The sequence below is a fragment of the Urtica dioica genome, chromosome 9 (genome assembly GCF_054948205.1).
Source record: "Urtica dioica subsp. dioica isolate 48M chromosome 9, U.dioica_male_clone48M_v1_H2, whole genome shotgun sequence".
NCBI classification, from domain to species: Eukaryota; Viridiplantae; Streptophyta; class Magnoliopsida; order Rosales; family Urticaceae; genus Urtica; species Urtica dioica.
The window spans coordinates 9,203,591-9,221,372 of NC_142764.1; the positions used below are offsets into that span (position 1 = coordinate 9,203,591).

General features: G+C 37.3%; 2 pseudogenes; both read right to left on the reverse strand.

Moving 5' to 3' along the window:
- Positions 1–9,242: 9,242 nt before the first annotated feature.
- On the reverse strand, positions 9,243–10,142 carry LOC149384839 (uncharacterized; annotated as a pseudogene).
- Positions 10,143–10,221: 79 nt separating this feature from the next.
- On the reverse strand, positions 10,222–11,611 carry LOC149384840 (uncharacterized; annotated as a pseudogene).
- Between the last annotated feature and the right edge of the window lie 6,171 nt (positions 11,612–17,782).

Genomic DNA, 17,782 nt, shown 5'->3' on the forward strand with positions numbered 1-17,782 from the left:
TAGCATTGAGAAAACCTGCTAGGTCGTGTGGTCAATACAGGATGGAGGATTACGTGTACTATGGGAACCTATCTACGGGCTACCAAGCCTATGTGGCGAAGTTAGATGAAGGGAAACTGCCACAATCCATCGAGGAAGCCCTTCAGATTTCAGAGTGACGAGATGTTAGTCATGCCGAGATCCAAGCTCTCGAACAAAATGATACGTGGGATATAGTTGAGCTGCCATCAGGCAAGCAAACTGCTGGATGTAGATGGCTCTTAATCATCAAACACAACCCAGATGGCAGAGTGGAGAGATTCAAAGCTCGCCTTGTCGCAAAAGGGTGCACTCAGGCATATGGCATCGACTATCAAGAGACGTTCGCTCCAGTCGCGAAGTTCAATACCATCAGGACCCTTCTTTCACTAGCAGCCAACTTAGATTGGCCTCTCATTCAACTCGATGTGAAGAATTCTTTTTTAAATGGAGAACTGAAAGAGGAAGTCTACATGCAACTTCCACCGGGACTCGACAATGATCAAGGTGCCAACAAAGTCTGCAAACTCAAAAAGTCTCTATATGGACTAAAACAGTCCCCTCGAGCGTGGTTCAAAAAATTCACCTATGTGCTCAAGCCTTATGACTACGAGCAGAGTCAAGCAGATCTGATACTCTTCTCAAAGATATCCACACAAGGCAAGCACACCATCATTAGTGTGTATGTGTACGACATAGTCATCACCGTAGACGATCTAGAAGAGATCAAGAGACTGAAGCAAACTTTGTCATCCGAGTTCGAAGTCAAGGACCTCGGCAGCCTACGATACTTCCTCGGCATGGAGGTAGCTCGATCTGAAAAGGGCATCTCTGTTTTCCAACCCAAGTACACTTTGGATCTTCTCAAAGAAACTGCCATGCTTGGCTGTAAACCAGTTGACACTCCGATAGATGCCAATGTGAAACTTCTAGCTCGCACCACCGAGGCCGCCACCGAGAAAGAAAGATTTCAGCAGCTCGTAGGAAATCCCATCTACCTCATTCACACGAGACCAGATATTATATTCGTAGTTAGTATGGTAAGTCAACTCATGGGTAATCCTTCGAAAACTCACATGGACACTGTTATGAGGGTTCTCCAATATATCAAAGTTGCCGCATGGACTGGTCTCTCCTTCAAGAAGTAGTGCTAAAGCCGAGCTTAGGTCTTTAGCAAGCGGAGCATGTGAAGGAATTTGGCTGAAGAGAGTTCTCGATGACCTCAAGATCATCATCGAAAGTCCAATCAAGCTTTTTTGTGATAATCAAGCCGCTCTCAGCATAGCTAAAAATCCAGTCCACCATGACAGAACGAAACATATCGAGATCGATCGATACTTAATCAATGAAAATATTGAAGCAAAAATTATCAATATGGAATACATTCCGTCAGGTCATCAGCTCGTTGATATTTTCACCAAAGCCCTTCCTCGCTCGAGCGACATTCTCCGAGCTATGTAGCAAGCTTGATCTCCTTAATATATACAATCAAGCTTGAGGGGGAGTGTTGAAGTCTAGCTCGACAGTTCGCTCTCTCTTGTCACTTCGTCACCTCGACTAAGCTTCACCTCACCACTTCTCCTAAGCTAAGCTTCACTTCGTCACCTCGCCTTTCCTCCTGACAAGTGTGCCTCGGAAATCCTCACTTCTTGCAACTCATCTCACATGGGAAAAAATGTTGCATTTATTTGTCATCCTATTTTCTATGTCTTGTTCTCTGTGTAATATTTATTATTCTCTATCTCCTAGACTTAATTATTACACATATTTATTACACTCTCATGTATCTAGTCTATACTAATGTATCCACCATATGTATAAATAGGTGATACAATTTCATATCAATATAAGAAATAACATTCAAAGTCTCGGAACACTCTCTCTCATTTCTGACTTTTTTTCTCTTTATTTCTGCAATAATAATAAACGTAAAATAGACTATTCCCCTAATTTTTCTCGAAATTTTTTTTTCCTTCCTGAAAATGTGTAAAAGTTGCTTTTTTTTTCTCCTCATTATAGTTTTTGCATGAGAGTCTTTTTTTTTTTTTTTACCATTATACCGTTTTTAAATTTGCACTAGCTTCACACATACAGTTTAGACATATTGTTATTATTATTATTGGATGATTCTTCAGTTACACCGTTGATTTACAACTTTGAAATTGCATCTCTCTGATGTATTGTTTCCGAATACAATTAAAAAGGCTGACTCGGTTTCACTAGGCTTGATTGCACTGAATAAAAGAATAAATTATCATGTCATGTGTACCGTTTGGTCATGTTCTATCTCAAAACCTCTCTCTCATCTATTTCAAAACTGCTCACCTTGACCATTCTATTTCTATGATAACTTGGAAGAAATCAACACATTCATTTGAAAATGCTAATAAAAATTATTGGACTCTTTTCTTTTTTAATCGAAGACTTTCAAATTCGACTACGGTATTATTTCTAGTCTTGTTTCTTCGCCTATGGAGTTGGTTTGTTTCACAGCAATGATACGGTATTGACTTTCCTCAACAGCTGCGTAGTGTGCGAAATCGCTGAAACGACATTGCGAGCAGCGAATCGAGATCGCGCACTTAGACAATAGAGCCTCCATATCGCGGCCAAACATAAGAGGTAAAGCTATGAGTTTGCCAACTTTTCTTCAAGCACAATTTTGCTTCTAGATTTTACATCTTTCATAAAGTCCTCCTCAAGGAAACGAGCATTCGTGCTAACGAAAGTCTTATCGTCCTCGGGACTATAGAATGTGAAACCTTTGGTTTCCTTTGGATATCCCACAAACAGGCACAATTCTGACCTACTAGCCAACTTCCTAGTCTTTTGTCTTAGCACATGTGCAGGGCAACCCCAAATTCGGATATGGCCCAGATTTACTTTACGGCCAGTCCATCGTTCATAAGGAGTACCAGGAACCGTTTTAGACGGAACTTGGTTGAAAATGTAAGCGGCTATTTCGAGGGCATATCTCCAAAAGGAAAGAGGGAGTGATGAGTGACTCATCATTGATCTAACCATCTCCATTAGATTTCGGTTCTTTCTCTCTGACACTCCGTTTCGTTGAGGTGTGCCAAGTGTTGTAAGCTGAGAAGTGATACCTTCTTCTTTAAGAAAGTCATCGAACTCACCAGACATATACTCACCACCTCGATTGGATCGAAGGGTTTTGATATGTTTGCCAATTTGCTTTTCCACTAAAGCCCGAAAGACCTTAAATACGTTAAAGGTCTCGGATTTGTGTTTGAGCAAATAGAAAAAAAAACATATCTTGAGTAATCATCGGTAAACGTAACGAAGTAGTCGTTTCCTCCTCGTGCCTGTGTATTGAGCGTACCACATACACCAGAATGTACAAGTTCCTGCAATTCAGTGGCTCTTCGACCCTTGGCTGAGAAAGGTTGCTTAGTCATTTTTCCTTCTATACAATATTCACAAGTAGGTAGTGAACCTATTGCAGAGGCTTGGAGTGGACCGTCCCTCACAAGTCTCTTAATCCTATCTAGACTAATATGACCAAGTCTTAAGTTCCAGAGATATGTTGATTTTATTAGATCGGTGGAATCAGAAAGTTTGATCCTCTTTGGCTCCCTAACTAGATCGTTATCTATTATAGTGTCTAAAAGAGAAGGTTAAGTGGGATAGATGTAGAAAAGAGCATTCTTCATATATGCATCAGTGATAAAACAATTATCAGGAAACAAAATACAAATTCCATTCTTAATGAACTTTAAACAATAATCTTGTTCACGAAGATGAGCAACAGATATTAAGTTCTTCCCAAAGGAAGGAACGAAATAAACATTATTCATGTTTAAAGTGCGGTCTTTGAAAGACAGCAGCACAGATCCCACAGCCTTTGCAGACACCAAGATCCTAACACCCCATTTGAAACAGAAGTCGTCTTCCTCTAAGCTTTTGGTTTTCTTGAAATTAGTCAAGGAACAACAAATATGGTTAGTAGCAGCGGAGTCAAGAATCCACGTTGATACATTATCAACTACTAAGCATGCTTCGGTAACTAGTACAATACTATGTTCCTTTGCTTTGAGATAGGCAGGACAGTTCTTCTTCTCGGCCTTATGAGCTCTCTTCTTAGATACAGAGGTGGAGGCTTTGTGTTCAGTAGCATGAGCCTCTCTTTGATTCCTCTTTCTCTTAGTGAGACCTTCAGCAGTGTGAAGCTCCTTCATAAGCTCGGTAACAGTGTACTCTAGCTTGTTCATGGAGTAGTTCAGCTTGAAGGTATCAAAAGATTTGGGGAGAGTTGCCAAGATCATATCTATTTTGGTCTCCTCGTCAATCTTAGATCCTAGGATTTCCATCTTATTAAGGTAACTAATGATCAGCATCATATGGTCCCTGACAGGAGTCCAAGCCTTCATGCAACAGTTCATAAACTATCGGACTGCTTGTTTGCTTGCTTGACGTCTTTGCCCTCCAAACATCTGATGGAGATTGTAGAGCAAGTCGGCGGCAGTCTCGATGTCACGATGTTGTTGTTGCAACACATTGTTCATTGATGCTAAGATATAGCATCTCGCAATCTCATCGGATCGAAGCCATGCCGCTAAGGCGTCATTGTCCTCTTAAGTCGAATCATCATTCGTCAGAGGAGGACACGGGGTGGTGTGTATCCACTTGTGCTTGTTAACGGTAAGTATTATGTCGAGGTTATGTTTCTAATCTACGTAGTTCTCGCTTTCGAGTTTACTTGAGGAAAGTATGATTGAGAGAGGTTTGAGAGACATTATGTTGAAAAGTTGAAACAAGTTTATGATTAGTCTTTTGGTTTAGGATTTTAGTTTGTTTAAGTTTTTAGGATGAACAAGACATGAAAAATCCAAAGGTGTTATGAACGAAATGACACTTTACTCTTTCGAGGGAAGGCCGCAATGAGTCTCCTTTCATAAGTAAATGACTCATCATTTATGCATAGCCAAGATGTCAATACATCATATTTAACTAGCCACCTTATAAAAAAGTGTGATCACTCAAATCCATTCGCAGGGCCTCGAGGGAGGATTACTAGGGATGGAATCTAAGTGTGTAACCAACAACTTAGTCCAAATGATCGACTTTGAAAAACAATCCACCAAGGGGAGGTCTTGTCTCATTGTCTCCCTCTCGGACTTAGCTCATTGAGCAATGATCAGAGCAAAGCGCCGCTGACTACCCTCATTTAAGAGAGGGCCACGAGGGTGACTCTTAGTCTGGCGTCAAATTATACTTTTCATTAGTGTTGGGGATCGTGGGTTGTAAACAAAAAATATAACCCTCCCACTTAGTTTTTAGAAAAGGCACATCGTCTCTTATAAGTTCAAAAATAAATTTCCTAGTTATAGAGCGATAGAGTGGACTTCTAGAAAGGAATCCTAGATCTTCATGTTCAAGGAAGAGCAGTATTAGTGCATAAAGGCACAAGGTAAATACTCGGACATTTTCCAATTTTCTATTCGGGAAAGTGCATGAGGGAAATGTGAACTTCAACTCACTCGAACACTTGAAAGTTTGAGATTACACATCTATTATTTTTCGGCTCGTCTACGACGGGACCTCCCACTCAAATTTTCAAGAGCATATAGATTTTGAACATATTTGATATAGATATAGTTTTGAAAACATTTTGAAAACTTATTTGATTTGGACGACAAAATATTTTCAAGTTTGAAAACGAAAACGCTATTTCAAAATTCAAACTAGTTTTGTAAAAATTCAATTTCAATAAAACTTTCAAAAATCAAAACGTTTTAATCTTTCACATTATGTTTATTATCTAATAAAAAAACTTTTTTTTCTCAAGGAAATTTTCTCATTAGAGTTCTATAACTCATGGAGTAGGGTCCTAAATTCGGAATTCATTAATTCTATAAACTGGACATTTGGAACAGCCGCTTACCTCGGAGTAAAATCGCCATAACTGGCGTCTCCGATGTCCTTTTGACCTAAAACAAATTGCATTCGAAAGAGGACAAACAGACCTTTAATTTGATTCAAGAATCATTAAATTTCGAATTCTGAGCAGAGAGTTATGCCACTTTTCCTGCGGGTTTTTCTCGAACTCAAAGAAAACTGAAATAATTAAAGTTCGGACTTTGAGTGCGAAAAAGAATCGAGTGTAACGGAACATTTTAGGAAGTTGTTAAAGCTTTTATATATGTTTTATTGACATTGTAATAACATGGTATTATAGAAAATAACAAGGAACATAAAACGAAATGAGTAAATAAACGAAACTAGCAAGACAATATAACTAGTCACAAACTTACTCGAAATTTTTTCAAACTTTCAAAAATAAGTTTTTCATTATAAAAAACCAAAAACTTTTAGAACTTATTCTAATGTGTTTTAATAACATCCAAAAGTCATAGAAAAACAACATGATTTTTAATTTAAAGGCAAGAGCAATAAATTAAAAAAAATTTAAGAAAACAATTCTAACTTGTCACAAAATTAGTAAACTTTCGAAAACGATTTTACTAACCTAGACAATGAGCAAATACATATAAATTAAAACTATTAATGAGCATTATTTACTAACCTTTGAGAAGCTTGAACGTTGAGAAGCCTTATTAGAAAGGTTGAAACGTTCGTCTCTCCTCACAACACGTCTATCTTCTTTCCTCGGGAACTTGAGCAACCACGAAAGTTTCTATCACAATAATCACTCGAGAAAGAAAGGAATTAGTGTGTGGGCACTTTTAAACACGACGACTCAAGAACAAGTCGCAAAGTCGAAGAGCTAAAACACTACGTCAAATGTAGACCTAGGTGCCAAAACAAAAACGAAAGAAAACTAGAGAGAGAGAGGGAGATGGGCGGTCACCACAAGGTCTGGAGAGAGAATCTCTCAATCTCTAACTTATGTGAAATGAATAGAATGAAGGGAATGATGGCTCTATTTATAGGAGAGGGTTTACCTTCAATAAGTTAGTTTCCTCTTCTATAGAATATCACATATTCACGAGCAAAATATTTCTCTTATTTCCTTATAGTCACACGGCCAAGCTTCCTTCCAGAAGCCTTGGATTTGTTGCCTCTTTTGTTTTCCCTTAGCCTTGTTCGTTGAATTCCCTCTTTCCTCATGGAGGAAATTTGTTTCCTCTTTTTCTTTTGGAAATTATCTTCATACATCAATGAACTAGACAAGTTTTACGAAAATTATCTAAAGGGTAATTTTGTCCTTTTGGACATAGGATGGTATGAATGTCAATAAATAAGTTTTTTGACATTGTCATATGATGACAATGAATTTGGATCACACGGCCACAGTAGTGTAATTGGGCCTTGAGGATTGAATTTCATTTCATGGAAATTTATGTGAAAATTCTAAATGGGTTTTTCTTATGTTGTCATGAACAAATAAAGAAACATCTAGAAGTATGTTCTAGAAACTCTACAAACCGTCCAACAAAGAGAGGAAAGATAGATTATTTTGTGCATTGATGTATGAAGATACTTTCCAAAAAAAAAAAAAGAGGAAACAAATTTCCTCTAAGGAAAGCTTTTGGGCGGCCAAGGAGAGAGCAAGACAAATGAGGAAACAAATCCAAGTGCCATGAAGGCTTATGTTGGACGTCCAAGGGTAAGAAGAGGAAACAAGGATTTGCTCATGAATATGTGATATTCAATGGGAAAGAGGAAACTACTTTTTAAGGCAAACATTCTCCTATAAATACCACACCTCATTCACAATTCACAAGACACAATTTTGAGATTGAGAGCTTCTCTCACTAGTTGTTGGCCGCCCCCTCTTTCTCTCTAGATTCTCTTCTTGTTCTTTTGTTTTGGCACCTAGGTCCTCATTAGAGCTATCATTTTGTTTCAGCTCTTTGGCTCATAGACTTGTTCTTAAGTCATAGTATTTAAAAGTGTCCACACACTAAATCCAACCTAAACTCTAAAGACTCTAGTGGTAGAAACTTTCGTGATTGCTCACAGGGTCAAGAAGACTGATGGGAGAGGCGGGCTGAGTGGAGAGACGAGCGTTTCAACCTTCCTAAGGCTTCTCAACGCTAAAGCTCCATTCCAGGTTGGTACCGAAAAAAAAAATAAAGTAGTTTTAAAATTTTAAATTACACTCTCATGCACTTTGTCTCGGTTGTAAAATCATTTTACGTGTTTTAAAGAAATTTTTTATACTACGTCGCTTGCTAGAAGCGATAAATCTTTTCTTAATCCTAGATCTATTCCAACATATAGGTATAATACTCTCGTTAGAAATAAATACAAGAGTCTCATTGGAGTTGTGAACTATGATATTTTCAGCTCTTGGAAGTTCAACCACCAACTCAAAGTCTCCACTAAAATTCTCTTGCAAGACTGTTACATGATTCTCTTGTTCTTCCTCAATTTCCGATATATCCCACACGTTACGATGATGATAATGTTGCACAACTTTCCATGGTTCTCCGTTTAATACATCTTTCATGTAGAATACTTATGCGCTTGAGTTGCAAAGATATAAGTATCATCTTTGTACCATACGTTCTCAGTGTTGATGCCTATATGTTTTGTACGACTCGAGGTTTCGGTTTATCTGTTTTAAACCACGTGCATTTAAACAAAATAGCTCGGCAACTAGACTGGTATTGCATTGTCAAAATTTCTTCAAGCTCTCCATAAAAGGACATTGAACCTTCACCAGGAACAAAAACACCACTATTTTGTGTAGTTCTTCTAGCGTCACGTGATTTACACACAAATTTGACACCATTAACCACACAAGCCGAGTGAGAAAACGCAGATACGAGCGGACCTGCTGAGAGAGAAAAAAACTCGTTTGTGACGGACGAAGGATCTTCCTTGCGCTTTGCATAAATCTTCTTTCAAAAACTAATGTGAAAAGGATTCTTTATGAATCTTAGTAACATTGACTACTCCTAACGCCTCTCGTAACTCACACATATGTTCTCTGGAAATTAATCAAACTAGATTGGTAAGCTAAAATTGAATTAATTCAAGTAACTTATATAAACATGCATTCAGTCTTGCTCTTAAAAAAATTGATATATATATATATATATGTATATATATATATGTGTGTGTGTGTGTGTGTGTGTGTGTGTGTGTGTGTGTGCTTACTCTCTATAGTCAGCAACCTTGTGGCGATTGTTCAGAATATACCATGTTATCTTTTTCTTCAAATGGTCCTCTAATCGAACATAAGTAGGTTTACCAATCAACCGAGTGGGATGCTTAAAGACAGAAATTTGTTAAGTCTATCCTTCATCCACGTGTCACTCCGGTCTATTGAAATGTGTTTCAACACCTTTAAGATACATAGAGCAGAATGTGAGAGCTTCATTTACTACATATCCATCCGCAATGGACCCCTCGGGACGAGCACGGTTGCGTATGTATCTATTCAATGATCCAATGTTACGTTTTATAGGAAACATCCACCGACCATTCACCGGTCCACCTTGAAGTGCTTCTTGGGGTAAATGCATCGTCAAATGAACCATTATATCGAAGAAAGTTGGTGGGAAAATCAACTCCAACTTGAACAAAATCGTAATGATGTCCTTTTGTGCATCTTGGAAATCTTTCATGCGTAGAGTTTTAGCGCATATTAATTGGAAAAAATTACATAACTTTACTATCACATTACTTATCTCCTTTGGTAAAAACTTTCGAACACCGAGAGCTAACAGTCGTTGCACAATAATATAACAATCATGAGACTTGAGCCCTCCAAATCTGCCATCATGCTCAGTAATATTCTTCCCTAAATTTCCAGCTAATCCATCAGGAAATCTCACCGACTTCAAAAAGCTAGGGAATTCTTTTCGTTGATTAGTATTTAAGACGTACATTGCATGAGGTTTAACCCATCGACTTCCTTGTTTTTTCATATGTAGTTCTGAACAAATATTGATGTCTTCCGACTCTAACTGTGCCTTGTCAGTATCTTTAGATTTTCTCGGAATACTCAACAATGTACCGAGAAGGTTATCACACACGTTCTTTTCAATGTGCATGACATCTAGATTATGCTTTAACACTTGATCTTCCCAATATGGGAGTTCAAAAAATATTCTTTTCTTCCTCCAGTTAAGCTCTAACGGATCTCGCTTACGTTTCATTCCACCAGATTGCAAATTCTTTCCAGGGATCATACAAGACAATCTTTTTAGCTGATTGGCGATTTCTTTTTTTGTTGGAGATCGAAGTAGCTTTCGTAACTCCTCCTCTCCATTAAAGCGCGAATCTCTTTTGTATGGGTAAAAATCGCATATGCCCTAAATATTCGATTTTGCTTCGACTGCGGACTGATAGTGTTCCCTCATTACAAGTGGGGCATGCTCTATAACCTTGCCCACTCCATCCTGACAAATAGCTTCGCGCTAGATCATTGATCGTCCATAATAATAAAGCTCGCAAGTTGAAGTTTCTATTCGTGGTTGCATTCAAACATTTATGCCGCTCGTCCATAACTCTTTCAATTCGTCGACTAGCGGTTTGAGATACACATCAGTGTTCTATCCGGTGAAGGACCAGGGATCAACAAAGTCAATATCAGGTAAGGCTCTTTCATATATAACCATGGCGGCAGATTATAAATTGTCAAGATCACAGGCCATATGCTATAAGAAACATTCATCTTTGCGAATGGATTGAAACCATCAGCAGCCAAGCCAAGTCTAACATTTCGAGCCTCATATGCGAATTCAGGGAAACGTCGATCAAAATCTTTCCAAGTAGTACCATCTGCAGGGTGCCCAAGTACACCTGTCTCATCCGATCTCCCGGTATGATGCCATCTCATCTGCCTCGAGTGTGCTGAGAAATGTACAAGCGGCGTAAACGATCACACAGTGGAAAATATCATAACACTTTAATTATTTGGAATCTTCTTTCCTTTCCCGTCGTTTCGTTCCCACCTTGTAGTATTGCAAACAGGACAAACTTCAACGTCTATGTTCTCTTTCCAAAACAATGCGCAATCATGCTTGCATACATGGATTCTTTCGTGCGCCAAACCCAATGCTCGAAGTTTTGCCTTCGCCTCGTAATGTGATACAGGCAGTTTATTTCCTACTGGATAAGTAGTATTCAAAAATTGCATAAGTTGATCAAAAGATTTGTTAGTCCACTTATTTATGACCTTTAGATGCATCAACTTGATAGTATAAGTCAAAGCTGAGATCGTTGCACCTTGCCAAGCCTCCGTCTCTAATTCATGGCACATCGCATCAAAATATGTAGGTGTGTCTTCTTGATCAACATCTTCCGCATCTTCTGTCACAGTATCATCGAGGACTTCAAACATTTCATCTCTCTCAACATCAGAAACCGCTTCTTGAGCGAAGGCAGAAACTGGTTGCACGTTTGGATGAACATCGGGAGCCGCTTCGCCATGATAGATCCATGTCGTATATGTAGTGTGGAACCCAAAGTCTATTATGTGTGCTTCAAGTGTCGAGCGTGTATGCCAAAACCTATTCACACATTTTTTACACGGACACTTCGCATACATTTCTTTGTTAAGAAGTTCCCGAGAAATATTCAAAAACTCTCGAGTTCCACGCCAATACTCCATTGAGGTCCAATGGATTAGAAATATACAGCTCTTATCAATTGCCATTTTTTTAATCACGCCCACAAAACACTCCAGTTCATAGACTACATTTTTACTACTGTACATAGTATAAGTAAATTAGTTACTATTTGTTATAAAATTCCTTAAATCTATAATACAATAGCTATTAGATACTAAAATTGACTGAACTAGAAGTTCTACTCATGCTTATTGACCACTGTACGTATTAGTTATAAAATCTCACTATGCAAATATATATTACGTATAAAAGATTCAGGATTGCAGCAAAAAAAAAGGAGTAAAATAGACACTGACATACTAGTGTTCAGGGATTGATCTTGTTGTTGATGGCAAGTTTGTGATCTTTTGGAGATACTAATGGGAATGTTTTCTTTGTTGTTGTGCTTGCTACAATTGGATATCAGTCACACAGGGGGTCATTAACATATATATACAGGTTTGAAGAAATTAAGAAAACCAAAAGGTAAAAGATCGGTTAAACTCTTTATAATATATGAGGGCTCAAAAAATTAAAATTTCCAACTAATTATCAAAATTTGGAGCGATATCCAATTCCAATTTTATCTATGTACATGGAATTTTAATTAATGCCCAATTACAGTAATCAAAGACAAAGAAATATAAAGATAGACTAATGATATACAATTTTGCTGAACCACTCACTTTTTTTAACTTCCAAATGCACTTTAAGTAAAAAAAAAAAAAAAAAAAATTGTTCATCTGCTAGTGAGATTAAAATATCATTTAGAGGTAGATGATATTTCTTAAAAAAAAAAAAATTATTCATAATGTTAGACTGAAAACAGATTAAATAAAAACTTGTGAAACAGAATAAGAAGCTTTAGGGTGTCGGGGACGAAATCGAAAAACCGAAATCACTATCCTCGTCGTTGCGGTCTGTGAAATCGTTAGAGAAAATCCTTTATTTGCAGCAATATGGGTCAGTTTTCATTAGTAATGTTTCATAAAACAAAGAGTCAATTTAAAAGGACTACTTATAAAAAAAAAATTATCCAGAAAATCATATAAGAAAAACTCATAAGAATAACAAGTACCAATTCAATGTAAACTGAATTTCCAACTACAGTTTAAGCATATTATAATTTAATTAGTCCCCAAATATAAAAAATATATATATATATATATATATATATATATATATATGTAAATCCCCTATTGTGGAAAAACCTGAAAATCTCTCGACTTCCGGTGACGGTCAAAGATGAAACGACAATCAACTATCACAAATAAAAAAAATCAAGGTGAATTATATTAGAAATTTGGGCTTAACTCATACTCAAAAGCTAGCTCAAGAATGGAGAGCTGCCAAATACTTATAATGAGCACGTTGCTCAAGTACCCACTCGATGTGGGACATTCTAATACACCCCCCTCACGCCCAGGATGGACAACTAAAGCATGAAGTTTGTGAGAATGAACATTCACGAGTGGTACCACATTCGAAATTGGGCCCCGCTCTGATACAATATTAGAAGTGTTGGCCTAACTCATACTCAAAAGCTAGTTCAAGAGTGGAGAGATACCAAACACTTATAAGGATCATATTGCTCAAGTACCCAATCGATGTGGGACATTCTAATAAATTCCCATTATGATATTCAGTGACTCAAATTTATAAGCAAATTCCAATTCTGATTTCAAAAACTTAAACATGAATTCATAGAAATAACTAGTTACAGACATAATCCTATCAACTGTAATAGCAAAATCAATTAAGGAAACAAAAACATGTGAACGGGAAGAAGGAGTCTGGTCGTCAGCAGGGAAGGAACCAAAAGCTGAAAGCGAAATCCTCATCGTCGTGGTCTCGGCAATCGCCAAAGAGAAATCCAAAGAGCTCTGAGAGAGAAATATTTGTCCGCATGAGAGATGCAGAGGATAGTCTCCTCACCAGAGTTAAGGCGAAGGACGTCGAATGACCGAGAGGAGGATTCACTAACGGGGAGCGAAGAGGCCGCGGAGATGCGCTCGTCAAAAATTTGTTCTCCATCATCAATTGAATTCGAGACCCATTGAATTCATAGGTCGAGAAAACGCGGGGAATGAATTGTTTATGTGTTTACGGGTCTAAAACCCCAGTACAGTTGAAATTAAGCTATATTTAAGCGAGGTGGGGCTTTGTGGGTTGAAATTTTACAGCAATCATTGTTGTCAATGGTGCCCACAAGAAGAGTAGTAGTGTCTATTTGTGTACATTTGATGTAATATAGTCTCATGAAGACTCTTGCTTGTAACAGCTTATTCATTAATAAAAAGTTGAAACGTTCATTCAATCTTCCTTGTCTGAAGCTTTATGATAAAACCTTAGTCTTTTAGTCCATAAACAAACTAAACAACTTACGAAGAGACAAATGTAGATTTGCATGAACAAACTCTTCGTAGTTTGCTTAAAACGATATATTCGCAATCTAAGGGTCAAAGGACTATTGACCTCAGTATGATTGTTAGAAGAATCTATGATGTCTGGTTATGAGGCATTGAGAGTTGGAGACTCTATAGTTCTTCTAGGTATCTTCCGAAGGTACTGAATTGACCAGTGCACTTCAAGAGACAAGATAAGAACAAACCATTTAGCCTCTTATGTCTCGAAGTCACTATGTATGAATTGCATCATGCTTACCTTAATCCTGAAATGAGACATGCCATTTCACACCTTAGTATTCTCATTTGAGAAAGTCAAAGTTCGGACTCACTATGTGATTCCGAACAGGGCCTATTGGTGAAGTACTAAGTTGTGAGTATGTCATGAGTAACTTTGTGAAGTTCTCATAGATATGGAATTCATGTACAAGATTGCTGAAATGCAATGTATGTCACCTCATGCTTTGTTCCTTGGATTGTGAATAAATGAACAGGCCAGTGTCCAAATTGAGTCCTGACTCTTTTGGATGAAACAATGTGACTTGTTAGCTCCTCGTCAATACATTGTTTCTAACTTATTCACAAGCGACAAAGGAGTTGAGAAAATAACAGCTAGAAGGGTAAAATGGTAATTTAGTAAACCCCGACTAGCTGATGACATTCATGAAGGGTAGCATAGATAATATTCAGTGGATCCGCTCATTATAATTAGGTGAATTCTTGAGTAGAAAATAAATTCATTTGAACCGAGAGATTTTCAGTGTCAACTCTTTAGTGGAGTCAGTTGGCATTAAGCTAAACTTGGAAAAGGTTTGTGAACTTTTGAGTCCAAGTGTTTAGCTCAAGCTTTGTTCATTTGGGTCCATGAGGTCACTGTCACGAATCACATCGAGTAGGAATAGTTAAACTGAAAGCTAAGTCAAAACAAGAACGAGACAGTTTTACGAAAATTGTCAAAATGGTATTTTTGTCTTTTTGGACATAGGACGAAAAGAATGTCAATAAATTTTTTTTTTGACATTGTCATATGATGACAAATGAAATAAATATTACTCAGCCATATTAGTGTAATTGGGCCTTGAGGATTAATTTCATTTCATAGAATTTTACTTGAAAATTCTTGGTGGGGTTTTCTTATGTTGTCATGAACAAATGAAGAAACATCTAGAAGGTCCTTCTAGAAGCCTTATTTTCGTCCAACCCAATGAAAAGAGAGGCTAAATTTCGTGCAGGCCATGGTATGAAAGAGAGATTATTTTGTGCATTAATGTATGAAGATACTTGCCAAAAGAAAAAGAGGAAACAAATTTGCTTCTAGAAGCAAGTGTATTTTCGGCCAAGAGAGAGCAACTTAAATGAGGAAACAAATCCAAGGCCTTAATTGGCTCATGTTGGACGTCCATATAGGTGAGAAAAGAGAAAAGGAAACTACCTTTTGAAGGTAATCCCTCCCCTATAAATAGAGGCCTCATTCTCATTGTTTCATTCATCCCAAAGTTTTAGAGATTGAGAGCTTCTCTCTCTAGACTTGGCCGATCCTCTCTCTCTCTCTCTCTTCAATTTCGTTTTATTGTTTTGGCACCTAGGTCCTCATTTGACCTTGAGTTTAGCTCTGCGACTTCAAGACTCGTTCTTAAGTCGTAGTGTTTAAAAGTGCCCACTCACTAATTCCTTTTCTCTCGAGTGATTTAGTGATAGAAACTTTCGTGGTTGCTCGAGGTGCAAAGAAAAGAAAGACGGACGTGCTGCGAGGGGAGACGAGCGTTGCAACTTTCTAAGAACTTCTCAAAGATCAAGCTTCAAGAAAGGTTAGTAAGCTTCTTAGCTCATAATAGTTTTTTAATTACGTGTACTTGCTCTTTTGTCTAGGTTAGTAAAAACTGGTTTTACTTGTAAAAGAAAATTTTTAAAATTTCGCCGCTTACCGAAGCGTTAATTATTTTCTTAAACCCTAGATCGATTCCAACAAATGGTATCAGAGCTATGGTCAAAGAGATGCATGTACATGTTTTTAAAATTATGAGCTTGAAAATCGTTTTCGAAAGTTTACTAATTTTGTGACAAGTTAGAATTGTTATCTTAGATTTTTTTTAATTTATTGCTCGTGCCTTTAAATTAAAAACCATGTTGTTTTTCTATGATTTTGGGATGTTTTTAAAACACATTAGAATCAGTTCTAAAATTTTTTAATTTTTTATATTGAAAAACGTGTTTTAAAGGTTTGAGAAATTTCGAGTAAATTTTTGTGACTAGTTTTGTTATCTTGCTAGTTTCTTATTTTTACTTGAATCGTTTTATGCTTGTTGTTATTTCTTTTATGCCTTGTTATTACCTTGCTAATAAAACACAAATAAAAGCTTTAACAACCTTCATAAAACGTTCCGTTACACTTGATTCTTTTTCGCACCTAAAAAGGACCAAGCTTTAATTTATTTATTTTTCTTCGAGCTGGAGTAAACCCGCATTACAAGTGGCATAACTCTCTGCTCAGAAATCGAAATTTAATGATTCTTAAATCAAATTAAAGCTCTGTCTGTCCTCTGTCCAATGCCACCGGTTTCGGCTCAAAAGGACATCGGAGCCGCCAGATATGGCGATTTTACTCCGAGGTGCGCGGCTGTCTGAAACTCAAGTTTTTAGAAATCCGGATTTTCAAACCCCACTACCATGAGTTATAGAACTCTAATGAGAAAATTTTCTTGAGCAAAAATGTTTTTCATATGATTATAAACATGATGTGTAAGATTAAAATGTTTTGATTTTTTGAAAGTTTAATTGAAATTGAGTTTTTACAAAACTAGTTTGAATTTTGAAAAACCGTTTTCACTTTCAAACTTGAAAATATTTTGTCATCCAAATCAAATAAGTTTTCAAAATGTTTTCAAAACTATATCTATATCACATATGTTCAAAATCTATATGCTCTTGAAAATTTGAGTGGGAGGTCTCTTTGTAGACAAGCCGAAAAATAAAAGACGTGTAATCTCAAACTTTCAAGTGTTCGAGTGAGTTGAAGTTCACACTTCCCTCACGCACTTTCCCGAAATAGAAAATAGGAAAAGATCGAGTATGTACCTTGTGCCTTTATGCACTAATACTACTCTGAACATATCGATCTAGGATTCTCTTCTAGTTGTCCGCTCTGTCGCTCTCTAACTAGGAAATTTGTTTCCGAACTTATAAGAGTCGATGAACCAACTCCAAAAACAAAGTGGGAGGGTTATACTTGTTGTTTGTAACCCACGATCCCCAACACTAATGAAAAGTGCAAGTGTCGCCAGACTAAGAGTCACCCTCGTGGCCCTCTCTTAAATGAGAGTACTCAAGAGCGCTTTGCTCTGATCATTGCTCAATGAGCTACGTCCGAGAGTGAGACGATGATGGCAAGGCCTCCCCTTAGGGGATTGTTTTTCAAAGTTGATCTTTTGGACTAAGTGGTTGGTTGCACACTTAGGCTCAATCCCTAGTAATCCTCCCTCGAGGCCCTGCGAAAGGATGTGAGTGATCAAACCAATTTACAAGGTGGCTAGTCAAAATAGATGTATTGACATCTTGGCTTAGCATTAATGATGTGTCATTTACTTATAAAAGGAGATTTTTTGCGGCCTTCTCTTGAGGGAGTAAATTATCGTTTGGTTTATAACACCTTTGGATTTTATAAAAGTCTTAATAAAACTTAAATCCTAAACCAAAGACTAATCATAAACTTGTTTCAACTTATATAGGCAATATGTGTCTCAACCATCTCTCTATCTTTCTTTCCTCGATCAAACTCGAAAACGAAAACTACGTAGATTCGAAACGTAACCTCGA